The 16737-nt window shown below is 44.3% G+C and overlaps 1 protein-coding gene across 1 annotated transcript in view; it reads right to left on the bottom strand.

Moving 5' to 3' along the window:
* The window catches only part of PXYLP1 (2-phosphoxylose phosphatase 1), a 69460-nt gene extending 63397 nt beyond the window's left edge, over window positions 1-6063 (bottom strand). Inside the window, exon 1 of the mRNA XM_082221847.1 lies at window positions 5869-6063. The gene's annotated coding sequence lies outside the window, so the exon portion shown is untranslated. The remainder of the gene's footprint in view (window positions 1-5868) is intronic.
* Window positions 6064-16737: the final 10674 nt, after the last annotated feature.

Below are 16737 nucleotides of genomic sequence, written 5' to 3' on the forward strand. Positions count from 1 at the left end.
GTGCAGAGTGCACCTCACAAACCTGCAGCCCAATTCTCCGACGTTTGTTAAAGCCCATTATTAATATTCATCCTCTTTTTTGCTTCCTTTTTTCCATCAATTCAGATTAATAAATGTTGGTTATGCATTGCTATTTCTTTACTTTATTTCATTTACATTCCTAAGAACTGGAGTTGGAGCCAACAGTGACTTTATAAGCTCATCAGGGACTCAATGTCTCAGAAATCTGGGAAACCCTGGGCTAAACTCTAACTTTAAGATGATTAAAGCACACAGTGCCTTTTAGCTGAAACTTGTTCCGGCAACCATGACTACTGCAGATCCTGCTAGACAACTGTAACACATAGATATGTTTGAAAGCTGTCCAGAAGCTGAAATTATTGCCTAGTCCTCATTTGCTGGTGCTTTGGCACTCATCCATGTAAACTTAAGTGTAGAACCCAGCACCATACAAAACTATCATAAAAAATAAACACTGATTTTTTTCTGATTTCAGCCAGTGCACACTAAAAAAATCACAACAGACAATGTAGATTTGCATAAAATTTGCCAAATGAATAGTATAGTGAGGTCACTTGCTATTGACAAGAAATTAAATCTTCCTACCCTCAGGATTGCAGAGCTAGACTCTTCATACATGCTTGCCTTACTTACTAGCTTCCCCCAACTTCTGCTACAAGTAATTAGATTTGGAGGATCTCATCTGAAATAAGAGTATGAGAAATCAGCTACAAGAGTGCATCCAACTACAATGAGCGAAGATCTAAAGGGATACATAGATCTATCAAATCTCATGGGAATGGCATTTTTCCTTAGCTGAGTTGTAATTAATGAATATAGGCAGTTTGAACCACTCTGAGTACTGGAAGGATCCGATACAGTATAAGTTTAGATATAAGAGATGTTTCTGTTTGGCTCTATATGCCAGTGGTTCTCAACCTTGGGTCCCCAGATGTTTTTGGCCTACAACTCCCATGATCCCTAGCTCACAGGACCAGTGGTCAGGGATGATGGGAGTTGTAGGCCAAAAACATTTGGGGACCCAAGGTTGAGAAAGGCTGCTATATGCCACATGCAAGGATAGTAAGATCACCTCTTAAGAGAGGCGGCTTTTTCAGTGGTGACCCCCAACTTACAGAATGCTTCCCCAAGGTTAGTCCCCACATTGTGGTACCACATTTACACTTAAGTGTATTAAGCAACTTTAAACTAAATCATTTTTTTAAAAAGAATTTTAATCACACAGAGAATAGATATAAAATCTGTAAAAAATAGTATGTTTTAGAACAAAATGATTTTATGGTGCAACAGTTGACACTAACACACACTTAGATTTAGAACATATAATGAGAGGCAAAAAATATCTTAGATAATTTTTTCCAGACTGTGCAGAATAGAAAAACACTAAAGTTAAACAGCTATTCTAACAAGCACCCTGCAATCCCATCCTATGTTTACACAGAGGTACAAACATGGAGTTCAAGGGGACACCCTATTAACTATGCTTATGACTGCAGTTGAAGTATCTTGCTTGCTCTTGCTCCAGTGCAATTATTTTTTCCAGCATAGCAGGAAAAAAATCCACTTAGACAACCCAGTTAGCCTAGTAATTCTCAAAGAATCATCCCAGTATAATGATCTGCATTAAACAATCAAAATTAGTATCACAATATACCCAATACAATTAAAAGACCACGTTTAACCATTTAGATAAAAGATATGCATGTGATCTGATGCTCTGTGCTAGTAGTTTCAGCCACCTGCTTGAAAGATTAAATTTAACAAGATTTTACTTGACATCCTACTCGCATCCTCCCACTACAAATTCTGTCTGCTCTAATCCTCCTTTCATAAATGTCAAAACAGGACATCAGTGTTACAGCTGCTTTTGAGCCTGTGTCAACACATGCAGCAGAATGATGGGAAATTAGGTGATATTATTTTTAGAAGTAGTAGTATTAATTGCAATTGTTCATCACTTACTATATAAAATATCTCAAGGTGCCTTATATTAGAGGATACATAAAATATTTTGTATACATCAAAAAGAAAGATCATAGAGGAAAGAAACGCCATGGTGCAGCTGTAGCAGCAAAACTGGACACCTTCATCTGCCTCACCTGAAATAAAACATGTCTCTCCACAGCCACGACAGGCACTATAACGCTCCAATAATTTGACTTTACTCCTCAAGGTGCACTCCACCACTGTCTCCCAAGACAGACAGATGCCGCCAACATCAAAAAGATATAAAGGCACTGACTAAAGATGTTCGACCTGCAATAACCTAAGAAAGACAAATACTATCCCACCCTGCTAAAAGATAACCATCAGAACATGCTAGGGCAGGGGTCTGCAACCTGCGGCTCCGGAGCCGCATGTGGCTCTTTTACACCTTTGCCGCGGCTCCAAGGCGGATACTAGCGAGGGGAGGAGGCGCATTGTGCGCCCCGACACTCCCCACTGTGGCGGGCGCTGTACTGGCTGTGACGTCGCGTGGGGGCGTGCGTGCGTTAGTCACGCACCGTCCCGACGTCACCTTCCCGCCCGCTGTCAGATCGCGGCTCCGGAGATATATTTGTTTTAAATGTCGCAATGGTTTTGCGGCTCCCAGTTTTTTTTCCCCTGCGAAAACGGGTCCAAGTGGCTCTTTTTGTCTTAAAGGTTGCAGACCCCTGTGCTAGGGTATCATCATAACGTACGGCATCAACTTACAGCCAAATGCCTAAGTGAACAAGAGCATAAAAAGCTAATCAAGATGGTTAATACGCCCCCACATAAAAAAAACAAGTTCCACACAAACAAAATTAGCACATCAGGCAGAAAATTCAAACCTAGACTGTTTCCTACCCTCTTAGATTTGTAACTACAGTCATACCTTGTTTTGCGACCGGGATCTGTTCTGGGGCCCTGGCCACTAGCCGAAAAGGACTCAGGGCAAAGCACTGAGTATGTGTGCATGGTGCGGTTTGTGCTTCTGCGCATGTGCAAGTGGCAAACACGGAAGTAACCCGTTCCGGTACTTCCGGGTTTGCCATGGACGTTCGCCGGAATGGATGCTAGACGAGGCGGACATTCGCGGAGGTATTACTGTACAGTGAACTTTCAAGCAGGACAGTCCAGTCTAGTACTTTGTTCTGCTGTACTGTTGAATGCAACCCAAATTAAGAACTCTTTGAACATAGGAATCCAACATATAATGGGGAAAGTTTACCCCTCTCCCCAATGTAATAGCTAGAGACAGATCTCCCAATTTCAGCTTTCTCGGTTATTTCATTTTTCCAATCTTAAATTCAGTTCTACACATTTCTGCACCAATTTGCAGATTTAAAAAAATCCTCAAGAAAATTTATCAGCATTTTAGTGTAACATTCTCCTAAACTCACTGTCATGAAGTGTACAGATTTTGACAAAGCATTCCACCTCCCAATATAATGGCACTTTGTATCTTATTTTCGCAATTATATGCCTTTTTATACACACTTTATCCAAGTAGGTGCACTTTTGTACAACTGCTTAGCTGGAGAATTAACAGCATTGCAAAATTTGGAGAAGTATCCATTTCAAAGGATTACTGTGTTTTGGTTCATATACTTTTCGGAAAGAGCAATTTGGTAGTTTCGCCTTTAAATGCAAACTGAATCTAATTTCTCCTTAATCCTTGGTTGCAAGCATTCTATATTCAAGGACCTTGTTATATGGTGCATACTCAAAATAGCATGCGCACACACACCCCTGTAGTCTGAAGTGGTACATTCTAGAATTCTACCTCCATAGTCCATGTGTAGAATGGCTCTCAGAAGCACCACTTGGCACAGTTTAAATACTGTATTCTACTCATACTATCAACACAATATTCTTTATGAATATCTAATTCATATTTTTTTTAAGTCCTTCATTACTACATCCACTTAGTCCATTGATTTCTTCCACAGAAGACAAATATGTATTTTCAAAGGTGAAGCAAAGTTTTAAACTAAAGTAGGTGTCTGGTTAGATAAAAGCACATGCAATCTCCGTGTAGGTTTTTCCTAAAAGAGATCAAGACAGCTGTACTGCATACAGTGGTGCCCCGCAAGACGAATGCCTCGCAAGACGAAAAACCCGCTAGACGAAAGGGTTTTGCGTTTTTGCGTTGCTTCGCTAGACGAATTTCCCTATGGGCTTGCTTTTTTTTTAAAGCCGTTTGAAGAGGCGCAGTTGCGACGGACCGTGCTTCGCAAGACGAAAAGACTCGCGGAACGAATTCTTTTCGTCTTGCGAGGCACCACTTCAAATGAACTATGGAAGAACTTAAATTAACACTTGCAGAAGCTTTTGCAGGTCAACTTCATGCACTCATGGAATTAAAGAATTGTAGAGTTGGGACCCTGAGGGTCATCTAGTCCAACCCCCCCCCCATCCAATTTGAAACCATACCAGAGCGTGCTTAGCTTTGCAGATGTGCTAGCAGTTTTAGTGCTGTGCCATGGCATAAGTGACTCTTGGGACAATTAAAATATGAAATAGTGGAAGCTTTAATTGATGGGTACAGCACCCTCGGCAAAGGAAAATTATGTTAGGCTCAGATGTATTTGTTGTTTATAAAGGAAGAGGGAAAACTGAGTTCTGCATTTGCTGTTTCCCCGGGGAAGGGAAAGAGACATTAAATCACAAAGTTACCACAATACACTTGTTTGAATTATCGTATTATATATCAAACTGACAAAAGGGTATGGGCAATAGCAACCCTCACCCAGCTCTCTACATGAAGTCGCTTCCTTCTTTTTATACACAGCAAAAGATGTGCAGCAGGTGGTCCTAAGAACTGCTCACTAACTACACTGCTGGCTGAGGAGAACAGGGAGCAAAACCCAGGTGTAGAAAGAAAATCGTTCGGGATGGTTTTTAAAAAGGGGACAAAATCGCTGTCAGAGCTCAGCTGAGCTACGGAAGGTGTGTGTGAGAAAGATAAAAAGGATGCGAAGGAGGCTTGCCAAATACTAGTCCCCCGGGTTAGAAGTCCACCTTCTGCAAACTGATGCCGTGCCAAGAAACCAAACACAACCGCCCCACTAGTGGAAAGCGAACAATGAACTGAAAACGACAGCACCCTCCAGAGCCAATTCGTAGCGAGCATCTTTAAAGGGCACGTTGGAGAAAAAGAGGACCTAAAGTATCCACGGGGAGGCTGCGGGAGAGTTTAAAACTGGAGAGGAGGAGGAGGAAGCGGAGAGAGGAGGGGGGGGGAAGCAGAGACTTTGGACAGGCATGGGAATCTCGCCCCGCAGCGTTAAGGAAAGGTTAGGGCAGCATGGGGCAGGCAAAGGGCTTCAACTGGTGGGGCTAGGCGACAGAGAAACGCCGCCGTAGCCCCCGCCCCACAACCTGTAGGAAAGGCTCCTAAAGGGTAACGGAGGAGGAGAGATTTGGAGAGGAATGGATCCTGAGAAGTGGCAACAGGGGTGGGACGGGAGTCCCTGCCTAGAAAGCGATGGGGAGAGAATTTTTTTTTGTTGGGGGGGGGGGTTGTAAATCAGTTTGGAAGCAGCAGCCTGAGCAGCCAGCGAGAACTCGGAGCGAGAGGAGGAGGAGAGGAGGCGCTGCCGCCGCCACACCGGAGCCGGAGCGACGACGGTGCGCGTGGACGAGTGTGGGGTGGGCGAGGGGGGGCGCTGGGAGAAGCGCTGTCCCGCCTCCGGGCTGCCGTGGGGAGGGCGCAGAAGGGGAAGACCGGCGCAGAAGGGACCCTCGGGAGGAGAAATTGGGAGGGGGGGTGACTGACTGACTGACAGATAAGACCCCCCCCCCCTCTTCTTTCTCTGCAAGGAGCGAAAAGGGCTCCAAGGGGTGGGGATGGAGAGCAGCAGCGGCGGCTCCAGCTCCTACCTGCCCAGCCAGCGCAACCGCCGCTCTCTCTCTCTCTCAGCCCAGCCGCTCCTTCGCCCCTTCCTCGCTCTCTGCTGCCGCCGCCGTCGCGGCGCGCGAACCAACTTGAGCCGACCGTGGCTCCGGCTCACTGGCTCGCTTTCTCTCTCGCTCGCTCTCCCTCCGCGCCGGAGCTCCGCCTCCCTCCTTTCATCCATTGGCCGCCCGGGAAGGCTTCCCCGGCAGCGCCACCTGCCGCCAGCCCGGCGGAACGGCGAGGACGGCGCGCGCCTGCGCTGTGAGAACGCTCTCCCGTCCGGCTCTCTCTTTCTCCCTCCTTTTCATCCTGGGAGCGAGAGAATCCTCAGGCTGGCGGGAAGGCGGGAGTGGGAGGGTGTTGCGCAGTGACTGCTCCGCTCGGGCACACAAGGTCCCTAAGCGAAGGTTCCTGGAGTAAGGGCGCGTCGTCGCCCTTAAGAGATGGGTTTTTTCCCCCAAGACGTGCTTGGCTGCCCCGCAGCCTTTGCGCTGACGAAGCGGAGCCGTGGTAGAATCGTAGAGGCGGAAGGGACCCCGGGGGTCATCTAGTCCAACCCCCTGCAGTGCAGGAATATAAAGTACCACCTTGACTAGTGGCTAGCCAACCTCCGCTAAAAAAGCCTCCAGTGAAGAAGAGGTGAATAACAAATTGGTTGGTTGGCCGGCTGGCTGGCTGGCTTGCTTGCTTGTACACCCCACCATCTGCCCTGACAGGGACTCAAGTTTTGATTACAGATAAAATAATAACAGCTAAAAGAAGCAATAGCCCACCTATGAGAAGCACACAAACCAGAACCTGAGCAAGAGCTCTCTCCCCTCATGTAGAATTCCAACATTGGAGGTAAAATACAGTGGTACCTCGGATTACAGACGCTTCAGGTTACAGACTCCGCTAGCCCAGAAATAGTACCTCGGCTTAAGAACTTTGCTTCAGGATGAGAACAGAAATCGTGCTCCGGCGGCAGCGGGAGGCCCCATTAGCTACCTCAGGTTAAGAACAGTTTCAGGTTAAGAACAGACCTCCGGAACAAATTAAGTTCTTAACCCGAGGTACCACTGTATAGCCACCAGGGCTAGTAGCCACTGATACCCTCATCCCCCATGAGTATGTCTAAACTGAAACTCTTTCAAAGCCATCCAAGCTGGCGAATATTGCTACATCTTAGGGCATCACTATATCTTAAGGGAGCAAATTATCTCGGTGGGAGCAAGGTAGGGATGCATGGTTGCTCTGGTAGCCGCTGATTCACCAGTAAGTCTCAGTAAGTGGCAGCACTGCTGAGGTCTGGAGGCCATTGTTTCTTGCAGGTCCTTCCACCCCAGTGAACAAGCTGCTCCCAGAATTCCAGGTTAACTGCATTGTATGAAGTTTTTGTCTTTCTTGAATCTTCAGTATTCAGCTTCATTGGTTGTTGCCCAGTCACCTGTCAAGAAGTGGTTAAGGGCTCATGCATACTTCCTCTTGACTCACTGCTTTTCCCTGGGGAAAACTACTATTTAGCACTCCATCAGAGCAAACAGCAATTTTGTTTCCCCCAAATTTTCATTTGTTCTGATCTATTGCTAAGGAGCAGTTTTTCCCTTGCAAAGGAGCTGGGCAAGGGGGGAATCTTTCACCCCCATGCTTTCTAGGCACAGCACAAATGAAAGTGTGGGTGGGCCATAGGCTCACTGTCAATGTATCAGTGTCTGTGTCTGAAACATTTTTACTAGAATACTACTTGAAGTTGCATTCCATACAGGATGACATCTGTTTTCATCTCTGGGGTTAAGGCTTGTGCCATCATTAAAAATAAAAATTATAGACTATGTTTATGGAACTGACACTGCGAAATTCCCAATCTGTTCCGTCCTAATTAAGTCAGTTCAATTTCATTAACAGAATTCCTTTGTTCTGATGAAAATACTAGTGCACGTGTAGCGTGCATGGGCTTACCCAAGCCACATTAATTTTCTTGGATAATTAGAGCTCACTGTGGATCTCCATTTGCAGCATAAGAAGTGTATGAAAAGATTTCTCCCTGTGCAATCGATCATCTTTGAAGCACCCAGGACATTTGGGTGACCTAGGAGAAACAGAAGTGCTGCCTACATGGCCCTCTTTGTGACATACAGCATACATTCAAGCCATTAACTGAACCATCCTATATACCAGGGTGACGAACATTTTTTTCAGGGAGCCACATTCTCTTTTGAGCAATCTTCCCAATAGGTAGCTTCACAGCCCACAACACAGAGACTTGGGAGGGAGGTCTGGGCCAGGATGAAGGAACCGGACTTCACCATGGCCTAGCTCCAATGCTGGTGGAAGCATGAAAATTTCATTTAACTTACATAACGATTGAACAATCTAATTTTTGAAAGTAATAAAGCAAAGCAAACCCCATGCATTCAGAACACCCTTTTTGTATCAGGAAAGGTAAAAAAGAGGGAAACATACTATGGCATTATTACAGACAGTAGCAGATCTTGTTTTTTGCAAATTTGCCAAATGATTTGATAGACAGCAAACATCAATCAATTTTTAAAATTGGCAAATGTACTAGTGCAATGATAGTTGTTTGGAGTCCTGCTAAAATCTGTATGAATACTAAATTTGCCCATGTGTTCCTTACAGTCATCTCAATCCAATAACAGAGAAAATCAGTGTCAAGACATGGACTGGGTCAGGACATGTCAATTCAACAATACACCAGCTTCTTCTGGTTGGATGCCTTCATCCTATAACCAAAGATCCTTATGTAACATATGGCCCTAGATCAGGCATTATCAGCTTTCAGGGGGTCTCTGGGCATATTTCCAACCAGAGAAACTGTGAGCATCCTGCATACACTACAACTTACACATGCCTCACAGTGCCATGTGCCTGCACATTTGCTCTCCCCACCTTGCAAATCACCAGCAAGACCAGGATCTTACTGGAGAGTTAAATTTCTCTTCCTGGCTGTAAACTTCAGGAAAATCAGAAACATACATGCCACCACCACAGCAGCAATTAGTCTTTATATATGTATATGTGTGTGTGTGTACTATAGATAGATGATAGATAGATAGATGATAGATATATTTCAGGCCTAAAAGCAGCAAGGACCAAGAACTAGATCCTTGTGGGAGCCTTTTTAGGGACCCATGGCCTACATGAAAAACTAAGTGAATACCAGAGGATTTAGATGTGCTTTCACAGATGTACTCTATTAAATTTAATTTCCATAAGAATTGATAGTGTGGATGGGACTGCACCCTCATATCCACTTACAACTATACATGTCCATCTGTTATATAGGGTCACTACATTTCTAATAGTATACCTTAGTGCTGTGATGGGGAACCCGGTCTCTCCAGATGTTGGTGGACTCTTAACTTACCGGTACTTTTGCCTCAGCCAGCAAATCCAGTGTTCAGGGATGTTGAGAGTTTTAGCCCAACAATACTTGGAGGGCTACAGGTTCCCCATCCCTGCCTTAGTATATGTGACTATCACTTGGTCTGGACCACTGTGTGCTGAACCAAAAAACATAAAAATGTCAGCAGGAATATCAGCTGCCTTCTAAAAGTAGTATTCTATAACTGCCTAATAATAATAATAATAATAATAATAATAATAATAATAAATTTTATTTATATCCCGCCCTCCCCAGCCGAAGCTGGGCTCAGGGTGGCTAACAACAATCAAATAATCAAACAGACAAATAGTCACACAATCTAAAAATATTTCATTATAAAAATTAATTAAATCAAATTGATGGCAACCAATTAAGCAAAATTCTGTGCAGGTTGCCAGAGGAGGGAGTCAGGCTGCGCCCTGACCAAAGGCCTGGCGGAACAGCTCTGTCTTGCAGGCCCTGCGGAAAGATGTCAGGTCCCGCAGGGCCCTAGTCTCTTGTGACAGAGCATTCCACCAGATTGGAGCCGCAGCCGAGAAGGCCCTGGCACTAGTTGAGGCCAGCCTAACCTCTCTGAGGCCTGGGACCTTGAGGATGTTATTATTTGCAGACCGTAGGTTTCTCTGTGGGGCATACCAGGAGAGGCGGTCCCGTAGGTACGAGGGTCCTAGGCTGTATAGGGCTTTAAAGGTTAAAACCAGCACCTTAAACCTGATCCTGTACTCCACCGGGAGCCAGTGCAGCTGGTATAGTACCGGATGAATGTGATCTCGCAGCGAAGCCCCATAAGGAGTCTCGCCGCGGCATTCTGCACCCGCTGGAGTTTCTGGGTCAGTCTCAAGGGCAGCCCCACGTAGAGCGAGTTACAATAATCCAGTCTGGAGGTGACCGTCGCATGGATCACAGTGGCTAGGTCAGGGCGAGAGAGATAAGGGGCCAACTGCTTAGCTTGGCGGAGATGAAAAAATGCCGCCTTTGTTATAGCTGTAATCTGCGCCTCCATAGAGAGGGAGGTATCGAAGATTACACCCAAACTCTTAACGGACGGTGCTGGCACTAATTGCACCCCCGCAAGAGATGGGAGTTGCCCCCTCGATCCCATATCGTCCCGCCCCAGCCAGAGGACCTCTGTCTTCGAAGGATTTAACTTCAACCGGCTCCCACGTAACCATCCAGCCACAGCTTCCAGACATCTGGTCAGTGTGTCTGGGGCCGAGTCAGGATGGCCATCCATCAACAGATAGAGTTGGGTGTCATCGGCATACTGATGGCAGCTCAGCCCAAAACTCCGGACAAGCTGGGCGAGGGGGCGCATAAAGATGTTAAAAAGCATCGGGGAGGGAATCGCACCCTGAGGCACTCCACACACCAAGGAGTGGCGCGATGACAATTCCCCCCCAAGCGCCACCCTCTGTCCCCGACCAGAGAGAAACGAGCGCAGCCATTGAAGGACTGTGCCCTGGATCCCCACGTCGGCGAGGCGGTGGTCCAGGAGTTCGTGATCGACCATGTCAAAGGCTGCTGACAGATCTAGAAGAATCAGCAGCCCCGACCCGCCTCGATCCAGCTGCCTGTGGAGATCATCTGTTAGGGCGACCAGAGCCGTCTCGGTCCCATGACCAGCATGGAAGCCGGACTGGAATGGATCCAAAGCAGATGTTTCATCCAGAAACCTACCAAGCTATTCAGCAACCGCTCTCTCAATCACCTTACCCAGGAATGGAAGATTCGAGACCGGGCGGTAATTGGATAGATCTGAGGGATCTAATGATGTTTTCTTCAAGAGCGGACGCACCACCGCCTCCTTCAGTTCCCCTGGGAATATCCCGGTGCCAAGGGACAAATAGCCTGTGTAAAAAAAAATATGCGCCCATGCAAAAATATTTAATAGTTCACGGTTCTCTGATACCATCCTATGTGCTCCCAACCCCAAAATATATTTCTTCTCTATGCTCTGCAAAGACTCCTAAATCTGTTTTTGCCTCTTGTGTTCCCAGACTGTCACATAGTGAAACTGCTGTTTAACCTCTCTCACATTGCCTTACATCCCTGTTTGCTCCCTGCCTCATGGCTGTCTTCAGATCTATTATCTCATATCAGTGCTGACACTTGAATCTCCCAGTGTGCCATCAACTGTAACCTCTTCTGGTGTGATTTTACAACCTGTACTGAACTTTGCAAGATTAGGGTCAAATGCTGGAATATTGCTAGAATGCCTAGACAAAAAGGCCGAGGAGGTCCCCAATATCTCTAATGGTTGTGCCAAACAGGTCATTTTGACAGAATTTTTTACTCCTGGGTGGCAAGCTGCTGAAATTCCCTTCTCCATAACATAGGAATTCTGTTATTTGTTTGGCGTGGCTTTTCAGAGCCTGGTGATGCAATGATGCGGGTTGGGGTCTGCTTGTCCTGCTAACTCAAGTTGCCAATGTAGTAACTGGACTGTTCTTTTGCTAAATCTGAAATGGGTGTAGAATGAAAGATAAGTTATGGCTATGTGCAATATTAAGAAGAGAAATTTAGAATGCCATTTAGAAAACTCTCTGAAATCTGAGGAAGAGCCTGTGGTTCTTGCTTTTCTTCTTCTTTTGCATCATAATTTCAAGGTTTGAATTCTTCCTTTCAGCCATAGCTCAAATGGTTGTGCTCAAATGCTCTGAACAGCTTCCCCAAATGCTTTGTAAAACCCTCAGTCCTCCTCTAGCAAGAGGTCACTAACCATTTCTGATAGTATCTCATTTCTAGCAAATGCTGCTTTAAGTTTGCTAATTACAGACTTGAATGCCTTGTCATTTTCTCTCTCTTTCAACACATCCGAGTACTTAAAGAACCAATCTACAATCTGAAAAGAATAATGTCCCTTCATAATCAGAACAGTCTGCGTCATTTTACGCCAATGTGCATGGAATGTAATATAGGCATGGAACATTCCGCCTTGCTTCCTTTGTCTGCAGATACAAAAGTTCTGCATGTTATTACAGAATACCCAGTGCCATGAAAGACATCTGGTCAAAGCTTTACTTGAATTAGTTCTGTCTGCCTTTGGTTTAATTAATCTGTATCATAGCCTTCTTTCTAGTAGCTCAGAGTGTCGTTTTACAGTGAAATTACGGAAGCACTGCCATTGCCCAGGAAGTATAGCCATATCCCAAAATCTTCATTGACTGAACATTAGAGAGAAGAGGAAGTAATGTTAATTGAGCCTATCTTGCAGTTGCAAGAATGATGCCCATTCATAGTTCTGGGCAATGAAGTGCTATTTTTCTAGGAAAAGATGTGCTGGAACCCACCATGAACACCTCCCTCATTCTCTTATAATGGCAATAGCGCCCACCTGAAAGGTGCCGGAACCGAGTTCTGATGAATTCTGGCTGAAAACAAGCCCTGAGGCCAGGTATGAAAAAAAGTGTGTATGTGTGTAATAAAAAACTGCATCCCTCAGATATCAAATAGGTTGTTGTGGGGGGTGCTTGGAAATAACCCACAATATGCAGCTTGACAGGTTAATGGGTCCAAGTTGTTAAAGGTTTTGTGTATCTGAAAACCCTTCACAAATGGAAACATACATTTTCATTTCCCCCCTGCATCCTCCTAGGATACATATTTCCTTCCAGGTCTGGTCCTCCAGTTCTCTTTTTGCAATCCTTAAGTGAAGACAGTCACTTATGTTTCATTTCAGTTGTATTAAGCTTTTTTGTTTTTACTTGAATAGATTCATGCCCTCTCACAGTGAGTCCATAGCTGAGGTGTCAGATGCTGAAAACCCACTCAAATGCTCACATTCTAGCTGCTAGACTGAACCTACCTGTACTTTCCTGTATTTCCATACAGTACTTTTTCTTGCACATCATACAAGTAGAGACATGTAGCTGATGTTAACTATCCATTATAACTGGAAGGAAATGTGATGCATCTGTTGTGTACACCATATGGTGTGGGAAGAAGGAACACCATCTGCTTACAAAATAATACTCAAACCTTTTTACTTAAGTCCTGATAAAGACTATCCACCTCTGCTTTGATGTTGTGCTTGAACACTGTACATGAAGGGGACCTTTCGTTTGAAACAGGTCTGGGGACTCACTGCACATTCTCCCCAAACCTAAGATGCTCTTACGTCCCTACAGAGCATAAAACATTGCTTAATTTAGTTGTGGAATGATGGATAGCATATCTGGCTGCTGATCTCCATCACATCTTTATCTCCATCCAACCTTGGCCACACATCAACATCATTGCAGCAAGGGAACACCTGTACTGAAACTTCACATCATGTTTGTGGACTGTTTGCTATTCCACTGCAAATTTGGGTGGCAAAAGGGGACTCAGCAGTTATCCTGATTCACCCAAGCAACTCATCACACCATTAAGTGTTAGCTCTGTTTCTCTTACACACACACACACACAGAGAGAGAGAGAGAGAGAGAGAGAGAGAGAGAGATTTTGCAGGAGCCCTGCTCAAGCCTATTGGTAGGTATTAAAGCTGGATTCCATGCCAGTTTATCTGTTGTTACAGTCCAGTAAGTACATAGCCAAAAAAGTCTGCATATCTCCCAAATGCTGCATTGTCTTTCCTTGTTCATCAGCATTAACTTTCTCAAAATGCTCTTATAAGATTAGCCTCATCAAGCTCAGCAATAATCAAGGAACCAGATTTACTGTAATATACTCTCATAATATAATCATGTGCTCCATTACTTGTTTCACAAGCTATTTTAGAGGTTGCTTTATTTTAATCCTGACAGTGTCATTTCTCATTAAGCATCTAACTTCTTCAGGTGCACAATAAGGGTGTTGGGAAATGGTTTCATGTGCCTGTTCTTTGTGGTATAGGGCCTTAAGGCATGGGAGACTCTTCATTTCAGGATTATGGGTTCGAACCCCACATTGGGCAAAAATAATTCTGCATTGCAAGGGTTGGACTAGATGACCCTTGTGGTCCTTTCCAACTCAGATGCTGTGATTCTATGGATTACAAGGGCCCAGAAGGGGTCTATTCCATTTTGAGTCGACCCACCTAAACAACTCTTCTGAGAAGGCTGCAGAAGAGCACAATTTTGCTAAAATTGAGAGGAGAGGAGCCAGTGGGATGAGAAACATAGATAACTGCCTTATACTGAGTCAGACTATTGGTCTATCTAGCTCAGCATTGTTGGCACTGACTGGCAACAGCTTTACTGCATCAAAGACAGGAGTCCTCCCAGCCCTACTTAGAGATGCTGGGGACTGAACCAGGATACAAAGGATGGGAGCTGCCTGCAAACTATGGCATGTGGAGTTCAATAATTCAAACATCAACAGACACACAATTGTATTGTGAGAGCACTCCTGATCCATGTACTAAAACCTATACCACAAACCAACAGCTCTGACAGGTAAGTAGATCAAGAGAACAATAAAGCAAAGTAGGGATTGCTCCATGTTAGGGATCAGCAAATTTGTCCATTTCATTTTCTCTCCATTTCGAATTTTTCCAGTCTTAAGTTTAATTCCCCACATGAGACACTGATTTATTTATTTTTATCCTCTTGGATATTCATCAGCATTTTAGTGCAAATGCACATGTTTGGACACTGTTTTGCTCAACAGAGACAATTTTGCAAAGCAATTTCCCCTAAAATAATGGCTTTTTAATGTTACATGCATTTCTGTACACATTACTTGGTTGGAAAACTGCGTTTCAAAAGTCAGAGTAATACAGATTTCCAAGGGTGACTTGTGTTTTGCTACTCCTATTATTTTGGAAAGTGTGAATTATGTATGTTTGCTTTTAATGTGACCTGAATCAGATTTCTTCTCCATTCCTACTCCCTGTATGTAAATACAGCACACAATGTTTCTGACATGCAGAAGAAAGGAGCCCTGGCCCTCCCAGGTATCCCTGTGCTTACTGGAGCTTTAAATAATGCCTATAACTCATTCCACTAAACTATGGCATTTGAATACCTGCTTTTAATCCCTGACATCTTGCAGCCAATAACACATTTAACTTTCCCAGCAAGCCTTTATAAGAACACAAAAGAGCCTTATAAAAGGTGTAGGAATACAAATAGGCTGTTTTGTAGGAAATGGTCCCATTTATTAAATACATCTTATAGCAAAGGATATTTCAGCTGCTGAGCTGAGCCCTATCTTTTTACGTGGATTCATCCTTAGCTTACATTCACCTGTTGTCTCTTATCTGTTGCTTACTTTGCAAGCTCTTTGTGCCCAGGGCTTTTCAAAAGGTGTTTTTGTATGCCGCCACAAAATTATAATTAATGGCCCGCAGTGCTTCAAATGACAGTGGGAGGACCTTAAATATGCTTTCTACTATGCAAAATGAGCATCTTGCACACCTGCTTGCTGAGGGAAATGCCAGCTATGGAACAGGGAAATAAAAAAACAACCTTCCAATTTGGCTGCCTCTAAACCACATCCACACATAATACTATTGCCTGACCTCACAGAGAGGAGAATTTGTTTCTTGATTGAATTTCCCATCGTCCTTTGTACTTGCTCACCATTCACTGGGAGGTAGCGAAACGTTATTCCTTGTGTTTCCTGTGGCTTGAGTGGGGGTTCTTAATAAAGCACTGCTATTCGCAGCTTAATATTGAAGGATTTATGTGGCTATGCTGACTGCGTCCCATTTAATAAAGCATAAAGAAATGATCGTAGCCACCTTTATCTTGTTTTGAAAGCTGGTGATGAGTCAAGAGACTAATAATTACACATGGCTGATTCAAATGCAGGTGCCTTAATACTGATGCACAAGTCAGACCATTGCATTCCATTGTAAGTTTCGTTGCTATTGCTTCCCTGTCACTCAAGAAAGTCTGTATCCAAGTAAATTATCTTTATCCGGCCTGACAGTCCCCTGTGCCCATTTCGCTTCAAGGGATTTGCAGCAAAAGCGACGCTACAGTTCTCCCTTCTGTTCATGACTAAATAAATAAGGTAGAGAAAGAAAGGGTGAATGTCTTAATTTGGTAACATTTTGCCAACATGCTTCTCGCCAACCCAACCACTCTCCACATATTATTATTCAGATTTTTCCAAGGTTTTATAACCTGGAATAAGCAGCAGAGAAAGTGACATATGGAGTATATTTATGGGAATTACATCAGCTCGCCTGCCTAGCCCAGGCTGAAACCAGAAATACTTAAAAGAAGAAAATGCATTTTCCTTGAAAGACTCAGATGACAAATACTCAGTCCAGACAAAATTAAACAGTCTTCTTTGCAGATGATGGAATTTGCTTTGAAGCAGGGAGCGGAAGGAAATCTCCTGTTGGCACAAGTGGAAGATTTTCTTCCAAAGCAAAGAGCTGGGGTTTGCCTCAGGACCACGACAAGGAAGGAAAGGGTTAAATATCCCTCCATGCTGGCTTTGATTCTAGTTGTGGTCCTCACCCCACCACACCAGCTGATGCAATTTGCGTTTTTAAAAAAGTGCCATTAAAAGAAAAGGTACATTTAACAGCCTT

Source organism: Podarcis vaucheri, assembly GCF_965113315.1.
Source record: "Podarcis vaucheri genome assembly, chromosome: 5".
Classification (NCBI taxonomy): Eukaryota; Metazoa; Chordata; class Lepidosauria; order Squamata; family Lacertidae; genus Podarcis; species Podarcis vaucheri.